Source organism: Opisthocomus hoazin, chromosome 14 (genome assembly GCF_030867145.1).
Source record: "Opisthocomus hoazin isolate bOpiHoa1 chromosome 14, bOpiHoa1.hap1, whole genome shotgun sequence".
In the NCBI taxonomy this organism is placed as follows: Eukaryota; Metazoa; Chordata; class Aves; order Opisthocomiformes; family Opisthocomidae; genus Opisthocomus; species Opisthocomus hoazin.
Genome location: NC_134427.1, coordinates 23,926,040 through 23,944,599, shown reverse-complemented (window position 1 = coordinate 23,944,599; position 18,560 = coordinate 23,926,040). Strand labels below are relative to the sequence as shown.

Sequence of the window (18,560 nt, the reverse complement as noted above, 5' to 3'; positions counted from 1 at the left end):
CCGTCCGCGAAGCGCGGACGCTGGCGCGTACCGGCCTCAGGCAGGACTGTCGCGAGTCCCCGCAACGCGAAACGGAGACAGCCCCTGCTCGACACGCACAGGTCCTCCTGGAAGGGCTGCTGGGCTCTTGCCACTCCAGAAGGACTCCGTGGGCAGCTGGAGACGATCTCCCCACCCCTCCCGAGCTGACTCACTGCGAGCGGTTAGCACATTAGCATAGCGAGCTCTACCCTCCCGCTGCCCTGCTTGCTCAATTAAAGCGCCATTTGAACCTGATCCCGTCTGTGTTTGGAGCACATGCACACGCACACCACCGCTGTAATTGTAAATATTTGCCCAAGGTCACCTCTGACACCTCCAGGTTTAATGCAGAGGCCTGAGTAATCTCAGTGCTCGTCAAGCTGTGAGTGGGGCTGTCGGCTGCTGGTGATCTCTTAAGAAAACTGTCTGGGGGACTTAAAAAAATATATACTTCTGTCACTGAGATAAAAAAATATATATAAATATATAAAAAATATATACTTCTGTCTGGTGGGTCGCAGCCCGCTTGGGCCCCAGCGTGGGGTCTGCTCTGCAGATGGAGCCGCAGCTGCTGCTCGGCCCATGCATGGGGCACCAGCGCAGCCGGTGTCTGGAGCACCGAGGGGGATCTCCCCAGCAGCTCCAGCCCCCCGTGCTCCCCAGCCCTGCCAGCTTGCTCGCCCTCCGCGGTGAGGCTGTCACCAGAGCTGGGAGCTGGCGTGATGCTACGCAGCCGGCCACTGCTGCGTGATGCCTGCTGTCTGGGCTCGATTTCTCTCTGTCGTGCTGCGGGACGGAGCCTGAGAGTCTCTGAGCTGGGGTCCGAGCCAAGCTGCCAGTCTCTGATGGCAGTGGCTCCCCGGCAGCCCCAGTCACCGTGCAGAGCCCCGAGCAGCCGGGCTGGTACCTGCAGGGTCCTTGGCTATGGCGCTTTGCTGCGATCTCCAGACATCCGCTAATTGCCAGTGGCCTCGTTTCTCCCGTGGCCTGACGTGCCTTATCTTGGGGCTGCTCATGGGTGCTGTCACCCTCGCCATGTCACCCCAGCTGCCAGCGCAGGCTGCACCCGGCAGCCCAGGTCCGACCCTGGCTGCCTGCTGCAGCCTGCCAGCAGCACCGAGCTCGGACACGCGGCTCTCGTTCCTGGGCTGTCTCACCGAAGCAGGGTCGGGCCGTCTCGGGCTCTGGTCTGGCCGGCTGGTCTCTTCTCGGTCTGCACAGATGTGAACGACGAGGACTGGTCCCAGGGCAGCTATGAATTACGTGACTCGGCCACAGCCGTGCAGGCTGCGTTCTCGCCGCCAGAAAAGCAGAGATAGGATTTAATGCAGAGTAACTGGCGCTTATTAACTCTCCCGCTGTCAGGGGCTGCTAGGGAAAAGGACCTGTAACTCCTCCGCGCGGCGATGGAGGTGAGAACAAGGCTGGCTGTGGCGTGGACCTCGGCTGCGAGGTGGAGTACAGCTGTCTTGTTCCGCTGGAAAGTCGCAGCGTGACAGCGACCGTGCGCTCGGCGTCCGGCCGCGCCGATACAGCACGTGTGTGCGTGTGTGCGCAGTGGCGACGGTACCGCAGCGCGCGAAGGGCCGAGAGCGAGCCGGCCGCAGTCCCCACGCGCCGAACCCTCCTCCAGCGCCCGCTGACACCCCCCTGGCTCCCCTGCGGGAGCCTGGGTGGGCTTTTCCTCGCGTTTATTGTAAAGCGATGGCCCAGTTCGCACTCCGGGCAGCCTTCACTCGTGAACGCCCCGTACAGCACGGACCCGGGCTGCCGAGGAGTGGGTTCTGCCCCTGGGCACCCCCCCCACCCCCGCTTCCCTGGGATGTTCTCGCTGCTCCCCGCACCGCGACCCGACCCAGCCCGACGGCCCCTCCGCTGCGCGGGGACACGGGGACGTCACCGAACGGACCCCCCCCCAGCCCGACCCCCGTCTCGGGCAGGGCCCCCCCGCCGCCGGCCCCGGGCACCGCTGGGGGGGAGGGGGGGGGGGGGGCACCGTGCGCCGGGGACGCCCTCCCGCGGAGGAGTTTCCCCCCTCTTGCCCAAATCTCCCCTCTTTCAGCCCAAAGCCACCGCCACGTGCCCAGCCCCCGCGGCACCGCCCACGGCCGCGCGCCTGGGAGGGAGGGGGGGGGGGGAGGCGGGACCCGCGGCCGCAGCCTCACCTGCGGCGGGAGCGCGAGGGGAGGGGGCGGGGCTCAGCGCGGCACCGCCCCCCCACCCCCCCCCCGCCCCGCGCGCGCGCCGCCGCCGCCGCCGCCGTCTCCCCCGCGCCGCCGCCGCCGCCGCGCCTGCAAGATGAGCGGGCAGCGGCGGGGAGGCTGCGGCAGCGCGCCGGTAGGTGCCGGGCGGGGGGGCCCGGGGTCGACGGGGCCGCGGCGGGGGGGGCCCGGGGGCGACGGGACCGGCGGCAGAGGGGGCAGGGGGGGGCGCGGGGGCGACGGGACCCGCGGCAGGGGGGGCACGGGGGCAACGGGGCCGGGGAGACCGGGCGGACCGGGCAGACCGGCCCTACCCGGGGGTTTGCAGCGAGTGGCGGAGGGGGGGGGGGAGGCTCCTGCTCTCTCCGGTGCCCGGCGGCCGCTCCCCGCCACCCCCGCCCGGGTCTCCCGGCTGCGTTCGCGAACCCGCGCCGGTACCTCCGGCTGCGGGGAGTGGGGGGGGGGGTCCGAGCCCCTTCTCCGCGTCCGTCCCGGCCCTCCGGTGTGCGGGGGAGCGGGGTTACCGCGCCGTACCGGCCTGCGGGTTTCGTGACCCCGCACCCCCCCCCCCCCCCCCCCCCCCCGCACCGGCAGAGCGCGTCGCGTCCCTCCCGAGCCCGGAGTCCCCCGCGCCCCCGGCCCCGCTGCTCCCGGTTCCCTCCCGGTTCCCTCCCGGTTCCCTCCTGGCGCTGTGCCCCGGCCGCGGTAGAGTTTAACGGAGCGGGGTCTGAGCGGTACCGCGCTCTCCCGGGGCCGTCTGCGGGCGTCGCGCAGGCCGCTTGCGGGGCGAGAGGGGCGAAGCCGGGCGGACGTGCGGGGTCTGGTGGCGGGACCCCCCCCCCCCCGTCACCGTCACCCCGGTCCCGGGGCAGCGGTCCCCGGGGCTGCGCTGGCGTCGCGCTGCTGACGGGCGCTGCTGCGTGTCTCCAGGCAGAGCGCGTTTTGCTCGCGCCGAGGATCTGTCGAGCCGTCGGAAAACGCACCCGTGTGACACGCGAGAGCTGGATTTCCTCGTCCCGCCGCTTTATTTGCCTCCGAAAACAGACCGACCGCCTGCTTATGGCTCTGGTGCGTGCGGCGAAAGATGGTGGCAGCGTCGCTCGGGCGGGCCGCGGAGTTTCTGCAGAGGGCGAGCGGCTCTGGTTGCTCCAGCATTTCCTCAAGTCTTGACATGCCGGGGTGTCGATGGCTCCGGCTCGGCCTGCCCTGCCTGGCGCTCGCCCAGGCCTCCCCGTGCTCCCCAGCGAGCCCCGGAATCTCGGCTGAGCCGTGGTTGTTGGACGGCTTCGAGGAGCGCGGCGCTGCCGAAGCTGGCAGCCGGCGCGCTGGGCATCGCGAGCGGCATCGGCCGGGTCGCCCCCAGGCACTGCCGCCAGCCCGTCGCCCTGCCCGCATGGCGTCAAGCGCGCTGGAGCTGCGCCTTGACCCCGTGGGCTCGGGGTGCCCATCCTGCTGCCCCAGCCCCGGCGAGGCGGGGGGGCCGTGGCGGGCTGTGGGCAGAGCCCTCCGGCTTCGGCAGGCGCTGCGGCCGTCGCTGCTGCGTTTCGCCTGCCGGGAGCACGCTCGAAACTCCTCGCTGGGCCCTTGCCCCTGACGAATGAACCTAGCCACGGCATGGGAGGAAGGGCGGCTGGCTGTGGCGGTCTGCCCGGCCCAGCAGCGGTGCTGGGACGCTCTCACACCCGAGGGGGGATTCCCTGAGGGTGCTCCCGGGAAAACACAGCGGGTGGGAAGGGAACGCGAGGAGGAAGGATGAGCGTCAGCGGCAGAAGCGCGGCAGGCGGTGTTGCTGCCATGGAGCGCGGGGCGTGCCGGCAGCTTCCCCAGCCGCCGGAGCGGGTCCGTGCCCCGCGGAGCGCGCTGCGGCGGCGGGTGCAGCGGTGCGTGCGGGTGGGAGCGGTGCGTGTGTGCGGCCGGGGTCCGGGGGCTGCGCTGCCCGTTCTGGAAGCGGCGCTGTGGAAGGCGACGTGAAGCCGCAGCGGGCGATGGGTCCCCTCCCTGGCAGAGCGTGCTGGCAGGCGGGCTGCGCTCCGGTGGGCTTGCTGGCACAGCTGGGGGGGGACGTGCTGGCAGCTTGTGTGTCGTTGCGTAGACGTACGTGTTGTGAGCAGGGTGGGAGCATCCCCAAGACCACCTGAGGTTGATAAATGACTCATTTTTAACATCGGGGTTGTCTTGTCTGTTGATCGTCTCCTCGGGGGCGTGGGGAGGCACGTTCACAAACCTGCACCTGGGTTTTTCATCTAGAATCCCCTGGATTTTGGCTCTGAGGGGGTTTCTGTGCAGTCGGTGGTTGGGGCCGCTGGACTGGCTGAAGGGGGGGTGGGGGTGGGGGGGTGTTGAGCCTGTTATCTCCCAGGTCAGGTCCTGACTTCTGGGAGCCGTCACATCTCAGGGGCCGGTCGCTGCAGAGACCGTGGCTCTTGGCCATCCCGTCGGAAACGCTCGGGACCGGGACCTTCTCCGCAGGCTGCACGGCCGGTTCGTTAGCGGAGCTAATAAGCAGTGTGATGATTTTGTACCTCTGGAGGGAGTTACTGCTTCCAATACAGTACCCACCTTCGCTCGCGTGAGACCTCCCCTCGGCTGGTGCTCCCCTCTCTGGGGCGAGCTAGCAGAGTGTTTCGGGGGGGGCTGTGGGTGAAGAGGGTGCTCCCCTGAGCGCCCTCCTAGGGAGGGACAAGCAGCCTTGGGGAGGCTTGGGGTCGGGGGTCCACTCTCCTTGCCGGGGCTTCAACCTGTGCTGCTGCTCGTGCTTGTTTTCGTGTTCTTCCCCTGGAAAACGAGCGCTGCAGCTGAGCGAGCGCTGCCTTCACCGCCATGTGATGAGCAGCGCGGTCCGGCTCCCGAGGAGCAGGAGGAGGCCGCAGGGGGGTCTGAGGGTCGGCCTCCCCTGGCTGCCTCTGGCGGGGGGTCGCGGAGCCGGGGGTCCCGACAGCGCCAGGGCGGGGAGCGGGAGCAGGGCAACTGGGCTGGAGCTGTCCGGGGAGGACGGCTTGTCCTGGGCCCCCCCGGTTCCTGACACTCGGCCGGAGGCATAACGGGGATGGTGACGTCCTTGTCCCTGCTCAGCCGGCGCTCCCGGCTCGCTGTGGGGGGAGGAAGGCAGCCCCCTCAACCCCTCCGGCAGTGCCCACCAGGGAGAGGAGCGGGGTGCAGCCCCTCAGGACCACTCACCCCGGGTGGGGACGGGGCTGGGTGACGAGAAGCTCGGCTGCCCCTCGCCCGCGGGGCTGGAGCCCTTGGCCGTGCTGCGCCCTGTTGCTCTGTGCTGGGGGACAGCCTGTCCCCCCGGGCTTGGGTGCCCCCAGTCCCGGCGCAGGGTCTCAGGGTGGGGGGTCAGGCATGCCTGGCGTGTGAGTTTGGACCTCTTCTTGCCTTCTCTCCATGGCCTCTTTCAGCTCCGTGGTGCAGGCTTGCCTCCGTGCAGCTCGCTTGTCCCCACGTCACCGGCCAGGCTTGGCTTCCTTCCCGAGCACACAGAGCTGCCCAGGCGCTGGGGGGGCCGGGGTCACCCCTCCGCCACCCCGGCCCTGCTCCCTGCTCGCCTTCGGAGGCCGCAGCCGGGCTCAAGCTGTCGTCCCTCTCGTGTCCCCCTCGCCCCTGGCAATGTCCCCCTTCCCCTCCCCCCCCCGTGAGGTCCCCTTCTCCTGCGCAGGGCTGTTTGCGGGGACGAGGGCTGTTCGCGGGGAATGCAGGCTGTCCCAGTGTCCCCCGGTGTCACTTCAGTGGCTGCTGCGAGAGCCCAGGGCCGGGGAGGGGACGCGGCACCGTCGCAGGTGCCATCCCTTGCCCCATCGCCGGGTGCCCGGGCAGAGCCTGGCGAGCTCCAGGGCTGCTCGCTGCCTCGGCCGGGCTGCCCGGGGACGGCTCCGGGCACGGTTCGGGCTGCGCTGAACCAGAGGAGCCTTTTCCACTGAAGTGGAAGCAGCTCGCGGGATGCGGAGGGTGTTCCCGACGGGAAGTGCGTTTGTTCTGTAGAGCTGCGCTGGCTGGGCTGCGTCCCAGCGGAGGAGCGAGCTCGGCAGCCTGCTGCAGCAGCCCGGCCGGGGCTGGGTGTTGGCAGCTGGTTGGGTTTCCTTTTGGGCGCTTCCCGTGGGATTTCCGTGCTCCGAGAGGAAGAGGGTGTGGATGGGGTCTGGGTGGAACGCGGTCGTCAGCCCGAGTGCCCTGCGGATGGACGCAGACGCATGCTTCAGCCTGCGCGGGTTGAAAACGATGCAGGGCTTCTTGCTCTCAAAAATGAAGAGTAGAGAGAGTAAACGGAAAAATAGAAAGGGGGGTTGCTGTGTGGGGGTTTTTTTTTCCTTTTTTTTTTCATAGCTGTTGCAGAGTTGGATGCTGCAAGCTCTCAGGTCTCAAAGCCATGTATTTTGTGTATCTCTCTATCTGGACTCTGCTGGAGAGGGGGAAGGAAAACCCGGTAGCTTGTGAAGAGCCAACGTGAGAAATGGTAGGAAACCCGCTATGTCAGTGAGAAACGGAGGGCAAATCCGAGAGAAGCTTTCGCAGGCCGTGCAAGAAAACAAGTCGCAGGTCTGCGTGCCAGCTCTGCGCGCGAGTGACTCGGTGTCGTCAGGAGTCCCGAGGCTGTGGCTGCTCTCTGTGGCGTGGGCTGAGATCCCGAAATGGAAGGGGCTCTGTGCCTCTGCAGAATGTTGTTGTTATTGTTTATAACTGGAATTCGTGTCTGAGAGGGAAATGAATTGCTAGGTCTGTTTGTTTACTCTTCATTTTGCAGGCACAGGAGCTAGACCGCAGTGGGGTAATGGACTAGAAATTAAATTTCATTTTAATATGCAAACCCAATTTTGAGTCGGTTGACCGAAGGGGAAAAAATTAACTTCAGACAGCAGGCAGAGTTCTTTCTGAAGTAGGCTTCAAGCACAGCGTAATGAGCGTGAGCTGGCTGAAGATCAGTGCGGGAGCAGAGGGAAGATGCACACCCCTCTGAAACGCAGCCGCGCAGCATCCGTCGGCAGCAAGACACAGGTGACGTGGAATAAATTTGCTTTTGCTTTTTCGGAGAGGCGTGGAGTGAGTTAAATGTGTTTCATGGACAGAACCCCGCTAAATCTGATTCTGTAACTGGGCTGCTTAGAATTAGGCAGGGTAAGGCCGTCTGGTTGTGCTCGAGTAGGGAATCACAGAATCACAGAATAGTAGGGGTTGGAAGGGACCTCTGTGGGTCATCTAGTCCAACCCTCCTGCCGAAGCAGGGTCACCTACAGCAGGCTGCACAGGACCTTGTCCAGGCGGGTCTTGAATATCTCCAGAGAAGGAGACTCCACAGCCTCCCTGGGCAGCCTGTTCCAGGGCTCTGTCACCCTCAGAGGGAAGAAGTTCTTCCTCATGTTCAGATGGAACTTCCTGTGCCTCAGTTTGTGCCCATTGCCCCTTGTCCTGTCACTGGGCACCACTGAAAAGAGCTTGGCCCCATCCTCCTGACACCCACCCTTCAGATATTTATAAGCATTTCTAAGGTCCCCTCTCAGCCTTCTCTTCTCCAGGCTGAACAAGCCCAGTTCCCTCAACCTCTCCTCGTAGCAGAGATGTTCCAGTCCCCTCATCATCCTTGTAGCCCTGCGCTGGACTCTCTCCAGCAGCTCCTCATCTTTCTTGAACTGGGGAGCCCAGCACTGGACACAGCACTCTAGATGAGGCCTCACCAGGGCAGCATAGAGGGGGAGGAGAACCTCCCTCTCCCTGCTGCCCACACTCTTCTTGATGCACCCCAGGATCCCATTGGCTTTCTTGGCAGCCAGGGCACACTGCTGGCTCATGGTTAACCTGTCGTCCACCAGGACGCCCAGGTCCCAAGGGAAGCTGGGGCCGGGGCGGCCGTGCGGAGCGCAGCGCTGGCGTGGGGCTGCGGGGTGTGCGGGAGGGACAGGGGGTTTGGGGGGCCCGCTCGGAGCTGCGGAGCGACCTGGCTTAGCGCTGGGTTACGGAGCAGGCTGGACTGTTCTCTGGGTGCTGGGCTGTTCTCTGGGTGCTGCGCTGGCTGGGGTTGCCCCGCTGTCCTGGTCGGACCTGCCTTGAGCCAGTACCTGCTGGGTGATCGCTGCCCTGGTGCTGTGCCTTTGGATGAGGTGTCTGCACCACTTCTCACTTGTATTCAGCTGAAACCTCGTGCGAGAGAATACTTCCCCCCCCGCCGTGAGATTGGTCAAATGCTGGCACAGGCTGCCCAGAGAGGCTCTGGAGTCTCCATCCATGGAGACATTCAAAACCCCGTGGGCCAGGGTCCTGGGCAGCCTGCTCCAGGTGACCCTGCGTGAGCAGGGGTTGGTCTCCATCCCCAAAGGGCCCTGCGGACCTCAGCGTTTCCGTGACTTACCCCGTTTCTCACCCGAGAGTCCCTGGGAGCGTGGTGGGCCCGGTGGGATAGCACTGTGCCCCGTGGTCCCCGGGGAGGAGGGGTGCGGGGGATTCGGTACTCACTTTGGAGCACGGGAGACTGGGAGAGCTGATGGCCGTGTGCTGCCATCTCGTAGGATTTAGTGGCCAGAGACCTGTGTCAGCATGTTCCTCTGTGCCGTTGTTGCTAGAGGTGATGTCTCTTCTTGGAGTGGTCTGCTTGGACCAAGTGGAGCCCGGACACACAGGGAAGGGCCTATTGCCAGGCTGCTAAAAGGGAATTTAATATTGGGAACAGCAGCCTGGAGGGGATGTGCATCACGGGGTGTGCGAGGAAGGGGCGGATGAGCCGTCCCCGTGAGCCCAGCACGAGCGAGTGTGGGGCTGTTGGTCAGCAGAGTGGCTGGAAGAACGATCATTGAAAAGCAGAGAGGGAAGGCGAGATGATGTCCCAGGTCCAGGGGGCATCCGAACCATGGGTTTGTGGCTGGGGAGGGAAGAGACTGAAGGAAATAATAACCTGCTGCAGGGCTGAGACGTTGCGGAGAGAAGGGGCCGGGGGGTGCGGGTGGTCCCGTGGGCGACAAGCTGGGTGTCAGCGCGGGGCAGACGTCGGACGTTCCTGCGTTGCAGCCTGCCACCTCGGCCAGGGCAGAGGGAAGCTCCTCCAGGCAGTCACGGGTCAGCTGGGCGAGGAAAGCGCCCTGTGTTTAGGGATTATTTTAATCTTTTACTTGGTGGTGTCTGAGGGGTCGTTCTGCATGGCCAGTCTGGCTCTGCTGCCTGCTCAGCTCCCCGGAATAGCTGGGGAATTCGGGTGAGAAGCACGGCATGAATTTTTAATGGTGTGCGTGACAAATTGCTGGGAAAAGGGGGAAGCGATGTTCCAGAAAGGTGCTTTGCCAGGGTCCGAGGCGTCAAGGCAAACCTGGGCTGCGGTGGCCTCTGTTGTGTGGGTGATCTGGTCATTTGAGGGGCCCTTCGGCCTCAAAACTGCCGGTCTCAAGGTCACCCAAGGGCTTCTGCCGCCTGGGAAGAAGCCTTGTGCCGGCTGCGACGCTGCTGTGTCCCCCGCACTCCCGGAAGGCCCCAGCGCAGCGGGGACGGACGGTGGCATGGGTGTCCCCAGGGCACAGGACGTGCCCGTGGCTGGGACCTGTCGCTGCCTCCAGCTGCGGAGCGGCAGCTTGTGCAGAGCCCCGCGCGGCTGCCGTGCCTGCGGCGCCCGGGGCTTGCGCCTGGAGCTGGCCGAAGGGCTGTGCTGCCTGTTCCCAGTTCCTCCAGCCCACTGGGGACGGTGGGATGCTCCGGGCGCAGGGGTGGGATGTGCCGGGTGCAGAAGAAATCCAGAAACTCCGAGCTGTTGCAGAAATCTGTTGGCTCAGGCCACGTAAAGGCATTTTGTTTATGTTGGAGCATCTGATGTGCTCGTGAAGCTGGCGCTGGGGAGCTGCTGGAGTTCCTCTGGCAGCACGTCCCGGAGCAGCCTGCACGCACGCCGGCTCTCCCGGCCCGTGGACACGGCCGGCTCCTTCAGGCAGCGCTCGCGTTGCCCAGGGCTTCTGCGCTGGCCGCCTTGCTGCGGTGCTGGCGTTGTCTCCCCCAGAGCCCAGCGGTTTGTCCGGGGGCCGGAGCACGGAGCGAGGGTCCCGGCCGGCTCCGAAGCGCCGCTTGCGAGACGCTGGGCTGCGGCAGGGTGCTGGAGAGCGAGCCAGACCGAGCTGCGTTTGTTTAGCGAGTTTGCCCTGGTTTCTTCTGGCTCGCGCTTTGCATCGCGGTACGCTTGCGGCACGCTGGGACCTGGCCTCCGCGCTTGCCGCCGATGCCTCTGCCTGCGTTGCGTTTTTCCCCTCCCCGAAATATGCTCTGATATTTATTTTTTTTTTTCGCTTGGAGGTTCTCCCTGGCTGCGGGTGGCTCCGTCTCTTGCTCCCCGCTGCTGGAAGCGTTTGCGTGCCCACAGGAAGCGGGAGCAGGCTGGGCCTTGCCTTGCGGGACGGTGGTGGGTGCTGAGCTGCACGGCTCGGGACCTTCTCTATGGCGAGCAGTCCTGGCCATAGTCATCGTCTTGCTTGGCGCGTTCCTCCTCCGTGGCTGGTGGGTGGGAGATGTCCTCTGGGACTGCTGCTGGCCCCAGCGCCGTGCCCGAGGCTCTCCTGTGTTTCTGTGTGTCACCTCTCAGGCTTGCTCTCCTCCGGGAAACCTCCCATCTCCTCACCGATGAGGGCTGCCTCTCCTGGGGACAGGCTCCTCTTCTTTCTCTTCTCCGGGATTTTTCTTCTCAGTCCCTGTATCCAGGCTTGGTGCTTCCTGGCTTCCCCGTTCCTCCCTCGCAGTCGCGGTCCTTCCCTCGGCTTCCCGAGCCATCTGCCTCACTGCCCCAGGTCCCCACCGCCCCATCCCGTCTCCCTGCCCTGCGCAGCTCTCCCTGCCTCCCCGGCAGCCGCCTCGGATGGACGCTCTGCGGCCGTTTCATGGTCAGACGAGGAAGGTTTCTTCCTCACGCCCTGCTAGAGATGCTCCCTGCTGTTGGTTGCTCATGGTACAAGCTTGTTTTAGCTCTGCTTGTGTCTCTTCCCTTCCCTCCTGGCACCTCCGCTCCCATTTCCCTTTCCAAGCCCGTCACGGTTGCTCTCCCCATCGCTGGTGGCTCCCAGGCTGACGCGAGCGCCCGGGATGCTGCGCGTCTGGGCAGAGCTCGCTGGGCGCTGGGGCTGCAGGGACGCAGCAGGGCCCTGCGCGCAGGCACAGGGAGCACGAGGCGCCGGGCTGGGCTGCCGGGCTCTGCGGAGGAGGAGGAGGAGGAGGAGGTCAGTAGCTCCTCTCGCACACCCTGGCTAGCTTGATGCCACCCGAGCGAGGCGTGGGGACGCTGTGGCTGCTGCTCCGGCATGCCAGGCGCCTGCCCGGACTCCCAGTGTTTGGGCTGCTGGTGTGCCTTCTGCGAGGATCTGCGTACAGCGCAGAACTTCAGTTCTGAGAAGAATTTTGCACTGGTCTTTGACTTCATTGTGCTTTGAAAGGAGGGAGCTCGGCTTCTGGCTGTCATCAGAGGGTGCTTTGTTGGGTGCTGGCTGCTGTCGCCTTCCTGGCCCCCGTCTCCATCTATGACACACTTGCATTTTTCTGGCATGAAATATTTCACCCCTTTTTCATCTCTTTTGTCTGATTCCTGAAGTTCTTTAGCAGCCCTTCATCTCGTGAATGGTCGTCAGGCCGCGTTGTTGCCCCGCTCATCGGGGTGGTCAGTGGCAGGGTGCCGGGCGTCACCCGGCGAGGGGCCACGGGGCCGGCGTCCCCTCGCCGCACAGGGTGCGGGTGCCCTCTGCCACGCCGGGGCTGCCGTGGGCCGATCCGGCTCCGGCGCGGCCCCAGTGCCCTGCCAGCATGGGGGGGGGGACGGCAGGCAGGGGAGGGGACTCAGGCTCCTCCGCGCTGCCTGGAAAGCTGCTCAAGGCTCCAGCCCTTGGCTGCAAAGACCACGGCCTGGGCGTGCCAGGCTGAATTGACTTTTTTAAATTTGTTTTTTAAACCCTTTCACTCCTGCCAGTACTTTCTTAAGCCTCCGGGCACCGGTGCGGTCCCTGTGTGACCTGCAAAGTGCCGTGCTCCCTTCAGCATCCCTGGGATTTGCGGGCGTTTCTTATTCCTCACCAGCCACGAGCTGTGCCGCCTGCCTGCGGAGACGCAGCGGGCTCCCCGTGGAGAATCAAGGCAGTCGGACGCTCTCGGAGGCGAAGGCGTCTCCAGCGAGCCTCTTGCAGAGTCTGTGATTATTACAAATGCAAAATACAGAGCGTTTTCTTTTCCCTTCAGATCATTAAAAGAACACTTCAGTGCTATATAGCAGGTATGGTCTGTGCTGTGCCTCTTGTCGCTAAAATCCATCCTCTGCCTCCCTCCGGCAGCCCGCGGGCGGATGGCGGGAGGAAATTACCTTTGTAGTTACCTGCTTCATCTCCTGAACCGCATCCGAGGCGAGCTGAAAGGGCTGGCAGGGAGATCCGTAGCTCCTGCACGCCGGCAAAATTATCTGTGTTGGTTGTCCCTTGGAGCAAGGCGGAGCGCTCCGGCTGTGCAGCGTGGCAGAGCCGCGCTGGCTGGGGAGCGTGGGCGGCCGTGCCGGGGACCGGGGGTGACGGAGGCGACCGGTGCCATCGCAGTCCTCCAGGAAATAGCATGGGATTGTGTAATTATTCAGGGTGCTCCGGGAGGCCGCGTGCCTGGGCTGCGGAGCGGCGGGTTCAAGGGTGATGCCCTGGGCTTTCGCCGCAATCCTGTTTGTTAGGTGACGTGGTGAGCTGCTTGCTCCGAACCCGGCTGTGCGTGCCCAGGGCCTGCCTTGCTTGGTGTTTGATCCCCATCCTGACACGAGCTGTGGGACGTGGCGGATGGTGTCCTGCAGCAGCATAGCCTTACTGGTGTCCTGCTCGTAGCCTGGCTTTGGTCAGAAAGCTCCTCCTCGGTGACCAGGGAGCGAGCCCGGGGCTGCTCCTGGAGCACGCCGAGTGCTGCGTTGCTGGTGGAGCACCCCGTGATGTGCCCACGCTGCGGGCACTTGGTGGCATGCAGAGCAGAGGGCAGGGCACGGGGCAGGCGGTGGCTGTGCCGTACTGGTCTCCTCTGCATGCTGGAACCTCCTCGCTCTCGCTGTAGAGCTCCTTTGCGCAGGGCTTGCAGCACACCACGTTGGTAAATGCCTGGGGTGTTCGGGGCAGTGCCGAGGGGTTCCTCCGAGCCGCTGGAAGCACATCGCTGCTGCCCGAGCTGGTCGTGCCGTGCCCAGGCACCCCCGGCCCTGTGACACTGAGCCGTCCCTGCTGCGGGGGCCCGATCCCGCCTGGGTGCGGGCTGCGAATCTTTCCAAGCCGGTGATAAAACCCAGCCGAGCTGGGGTCGCAGGAAGGGACGCTTAGTGCTTGCAGGGCCGTGGGCATGACACAGCGGCGACCGCAGCAACGAGCTGGAGACGTCCAGCTCCTGCGCAGCCGGCTCCGCGTGCTCCCCGGCAGTCGGCGGCTGGGCGATGCGGGAGCTGCGCGTGGTGCCTGCCTCTGTGCCCGCTGCGGTGCCTCCGGTAGATCTGGCAGCAGCGTGGCTGGGGCCAGGGCCAGCTGCTGGGCTCCCCGGGCACCTTGCTGAGCCCCGGGCCCCGCGCTCCGGCCGTGGCGGTGGAGCCGAGCAGATGCGACTGCAGAATAACCTCGGCGTTGGGCGGCGGACAGCTGGGGAACGCTGAGCCGGTTGGAATGGCGCTTTTTTTTTTAATTTTTTTCCCCGAGATGAAGGGTAAAAGTGCTTATGTGCAGAAGTGATTGAGGGCTGGAGAGCCCTCTCCAAAGGGATGCTAATGGTTGTGAGTCACCTCGGAGTGCAGGAGCCTTTTCGTCTTGAAAGGCTTCAAATGACCTGTTTAATGCGCTGGCAAACCTTCCGGGGAGCGCTGACGACCCTCCGTCATTCTGCGGCGCTGGGAGATCTGGCTCACGTACGGAGCACTCCCAAGGGAAACGGTTTAAAAAAAAAACTGCCACGATTTGAAAACAAACCTCGGTTTGTCCCTCTCTGAAACCAAAAGGCGGCAACTGTAGCAGCAGGGGATGTCGGGCATCCTCCGGGCCGGCTCGGAGGGACGAGTGGGGTCTGCGGCTGGGCTGCACCCTCCCTGCTCCAGCCCTGCAGCCGCGCGGGAGCTCTCGGCTGGGTGGGATGGGCTGGTCCGGTACGGCACCGCTGGCTGTGCCATGCTGGAAGCCAACCGGGGCTGGGGCACGGGCGCAAGCTCCATCCCCAAATGCTCTGCGCTGGGACCCTCGGCACGTGGGTGCCCCCGGCGTGAGCCCACGTGGTGCCTGGAGCCGATTACGCTGGGAAGAACGTGTCACCAGAGCGCGTGCCTCGCGCGCCAGCCGCCTCCTGCGAGAGCGAAGCCACGGGCTGGTCCCTCGGCTCCGGCAGCGTGTTGCTTCCCTCCGCTGGGATAGTTTGCATCTTTCAGCCGAGGCCTCTGGGCCAGGTTACACCAGTCCGGGTGCCTCTTCCTGAACGTGGCGGGGTGGGGAGGGTGTGAAAGTCCAAAATATCTGCTACCTGCATTGTTTCTGCATTGGGGATTAATGCTAATTATTCCCCCATTGTCTTTCAGTTCCTGCAGGAAGCCTTGTTTATCTTACCCACTTCACCAGGAATGCAACCCCGAGGAGCCGGTGCAGATATATTTAAACTTGCGCAGAGCAGCACAATGGCCTTTGAATTTCCCGACTCCGTGGCATCCGTCGCAAGCACGGCCATTGTGTTCGGTGGTTTGGGGTTTGGAGGCCGGGGCGGCGCGGCGAGGCTCTGCGGCCGCGGCTGGCTCTGGGCTGGCTGCACATCCTCCGGCCAGCAGCGCGCGAGGCTGGGATCTCTGCGGGGAGATTGGAACGGCCTCGTCCTCCCAGCAGCGCCCAGCAGCAAAATGGGGCCGAGCGACAGGGTCTGCGGCTTGTTTTCCGACGGGCTCGCGGGGCTGATGCGGCGCCGTGGCACACGTGCCGTCTGGGGCCATGCCGTAGCCCTGGGCAGGCTGAGAGGCTGATGGAAACCGTGGTCCAGGCAGCAGCTCCTGGCCCTCGTGGAGCCACACCTTGCTTGCACAGCCCTACTCAGTTTTCTCCCTTCTGCTGCGGGGCTGCCCGGTGCCGCTCTGCAGTGCGGGTCGGGAGCGTGGCGGGGCGATGCCGGGCAGCGGGCTGGCACACTCGGGCTCCGCGCCTTCGCTGGGAGGGGGCCGTACTGTGCCGGAGGAACCCCTTTGGGTGAGGCTGAGGCTTCATTCTGTGCCCCAGTAAGCACCCCTGCAGCAGCAGCCTCCAGTTTCGCACAGCATGAGGGTCCCTGGGGAGCACCGGTGCCATGCGCACGTTGCAGCAGCACCGGTACCTTCCCAGGTTTGGGTCTGTGCCTGCTCCTGGCTCCTTCCTGCAGTAGACTTTGCCAAGAGCCCAACCTCGCCCTTCTGCTGTCGCTTCCCAGCAGCTCTTTAAACCCCTGTCCCCTGTGGGTGAGCAGCACTGGTGTCCCGCGTTGGGACTTGGTGACCCGGCAGGACACGCTGGGGTGGGGATAACCCCGGCATGGCTGACGGGCGCTGTCCCCGAAGGATGCTCGTCCCCCGGGACGGTGCCAGGGCTGCGAGTGCCGCAGCGGGCTGCTGCTTCTCCAGCCTCCGGGGAGACCGAGGGGTTCACCCTCGACATGCGCTTCTCCTCGGCCGCCTGTGCCACCTCGCCTTGCTGCTGTAGTGAGGGAGCCGAGCTTGCACGGCCGGTGCACGTAGAAGTGGGGTGGTGGCGTGGGGGGCTCTGCGCGCCCGGTGGCTCCTGGCTGGGGGGCCTGGCAGTGCCTGGCGTGGTGGCTGGTGCTTCAGCGGCTGGGTCTTTGCCTGCAGCAGCTCAGTGTGGGGCTGGGTGCCCCTGTGTGCGGCGTCCATCTGGGGATAAGAGCCGTGACTCGCTCTCGAGCCCGAGCGGTGGTTGTCAAGAAGCAGCTGCTGCTGCGCCGCATTCGCAGCTGTGCCCTCCCCTTGTCCTTGCGGGGCCGGGGCCTCTGGCTGCTTGCGGGGACGTTGCTGGGCTGGAGCTGCATTGCAGGCAGCGGCAGAGGAAGAGGGGAAGGACGCAGAGCTGCGGGGTGCGCGTGGAGAAGGGCTGGGGTTGGAAACCTGCCGCGATGCGTGGTCCGGCAGGAGCTGGCCGGGCACAGGGCTCTTCCCGGGAGCCGCTGGTGCCGCGTTTGGCTCGCCTGCCGTGCAGCGGCGGCTGACCGTGCTGGGCACGGAGGAGAGGCCGTCGGAGCGGGGTGACAGGAGAGCAAAGAACTGCCGGAGAGGTGAAGGAGGGAGGGAGGTGGCAAGACCGGGGGCAGAGCAGGGATTTGGTGGGTAGGGAAGGGGGCTTTGCAGGGGCTGGCAGGGCTGTGGGATGGGTGGACATGCCGGTTTGGTGGTCTGCCAAGCCCCCAGCTGCTCTCCCCAGTGACTGGGCTGGAAGTGGCTCGCTCGCATCTGTGCCGGTCTCGGGAAGGTGGGGCTTCTCCCGCCGCCGCTGCAGCCCTCGGAGTCGGTCGCTGGCTCTGGCACCGTGGGCTGGGGCTGCCCGCCATCACCGTGACCCCCGGCTGCGCGGCGTCATCCCCCGAGCTGGCAGAGGGACAGGGGCTGCTGGGTTGTGGCAGTGCCAGGCAGGACCACGCGGCTGGGGAGGCTTGGACGGACAGATGGACACAGCACGGCATGGAGAGGAGCTCTGCAAGGGGCTGCTGCCTGCAGGAGGGTGAGCCTGGCTGCCGCAGCCCCCGGGTCTGCTCGTTGCCGAAGCGCAGAGGGTCCCGGGGAGCTGCGTCGGTCCGTCGGGATCCAAAGCAGCTGTGCTGCGCTCCAGGGACCGGCCGAGTCCGAGGGGACCGGGGGATGCCCTGCACCTTGCTGTGTTTGGAGCCTGCCTGTCTGAAGTGCTGGAGGGCAGCGAGGTCTCTCCCTGGTGGAGACCTCATGGGCTTTGGCCAGAGCATCCTCGAGCCGTGTGGGTACCCGAAGAGGAGCTCCCTGGGGCTGCTGCTGCTCATCCCAAGCATGAGTGGTGCCGGGCTCACGCCGAGGGCTTTGCCTCTGTGGGTGAGGCATTCGGCTCCATCTGTAGAGGGCTGTCGTGGGTGCTGGTGGGTTTGGGTTTGGTTTCCTCTGCAGAGGGCTGTCGTGGGTGCTGGTGGGTTTGGTTTTCTCTGCGGAGGGCTGTCATGGGTGCTGGTGGGTTTGGGTTTGGTTTCCTCTGCGGAGGGCCGTCGTGGGTGCTGGTGGGTTTGGGTTTGGTTTCCTCTGCAGAGGGCTGTCGTGGGTGCTGGTGGGTTTGGGTTTGGTTTCCTCTGCAGAGGGCTGTCGTGGGTGCTGGTGGGTTTGGGTTTGGTTTCCTCTGCGGAGGGCCGTCGTGGGTGCTGGTGGGTTTGGGTTTGGTTTCCTCTGCGGAGGGCTGTCGTGGGTGCTGGTGGGTTTGGGTTTGGTTTCCTCTGCGGAGGGCCGTCGTGGGTGCTGGTGGGTTTGGGTTTGGTTTCCTCTGCGGAGGGCTGTCGTGGGTGCTGGTGGGTTTGGGTTTGGTTTTCTCCATGAATTCCAGACGACGTGCTGCAAGGCTGGCACCTGATAGCGGTGAATGGGGAGCACAGCTTGGTGACGGCTGGTGCTCGTGTGTAGTCATGACCGGCTTAAAGCGACAACACAACCTCTGCGCTTCATCCCGCGCTGCAGTCCTGTCAGGCTGGCCAACAGCGTTAGCAGCTGATGCTGAACATCAGACCGAAAGCCCCCTCCCGCTGTCGGGAGCCCTCCCTATGTTGTGCTTTCCGGCCCGCAGGAGTCTGGCTCTAGATTTCGCACCGGGCACGTCGGAGGCAGCTGCAGATGGGAGGGCTTCACGCCATCACCAGAACAAATGGCGTAATCAATGGATTCCTGCACAGCTGTGGAAGCGTTGTCAGCCGCTCAGAGCACTGGGAAGGGTTCAGCTCCGGCGCTGGCAGGAGGACAGCAGGGCGAGCTGGGTGTGGGGGAGCAGTGGGGAGAGCCTGCTGGGAGGAAGGCTGCTCTTCTGTGGAGGAGCTGCAGGAATCCGGGGGGTGACGGGTGGCGGAGGCTCGTGGAGCTGCCGGAGAGACGCTGTCGGGGAGAGAAGGGAGCGCAGGCGGAAAGCCCAGCGCCCCAGAGCAGAGCAGGGAGTGGGGACGGTGGGACGTGCTGGGCTGGTGATGCCGACAGGGGGGCTCGGGCGCCCTGGCTGGGGCAGTGCCTGCGTGCTGGTGACGAAGGCTCGTGCGGAGCGTGCACCTTGGGAGTAATCCTCCTTCTGGGATGGCGGGGGGCAACCCCCCCAAAACGAGTTGTGCAGGCTGCAAGGGCAGAGGGGTTTGAGAGCACCCACCCCAGCAGCCCCCTGGGAGCCCTCCCCA

At 65.2% G+C, this 18,560-nt stretch overlaps 1 protein-coding gene across 1 annotated transcript in view; it reads left to right on the top strand.

Moving 5' to 3' along the window:
• Window positions 1–2,273: 2,273 nt before the first annotated feature.
• MID2 (midline 2) overlaps window positions 2,274–18,560 on the top strand; it is a 110,126-nt gene continuing 93,839 nt past the window's right edge. Inside the window, exon 1 of the mRNA XM_075435708.1 lies at window positions 2,274–2,358. The gene's annotated coding sequence lies outside the window, so the exon portion shown is untranslated. The remainder of the gene's footprint in view (window positions 2,359–18,560) is intronic.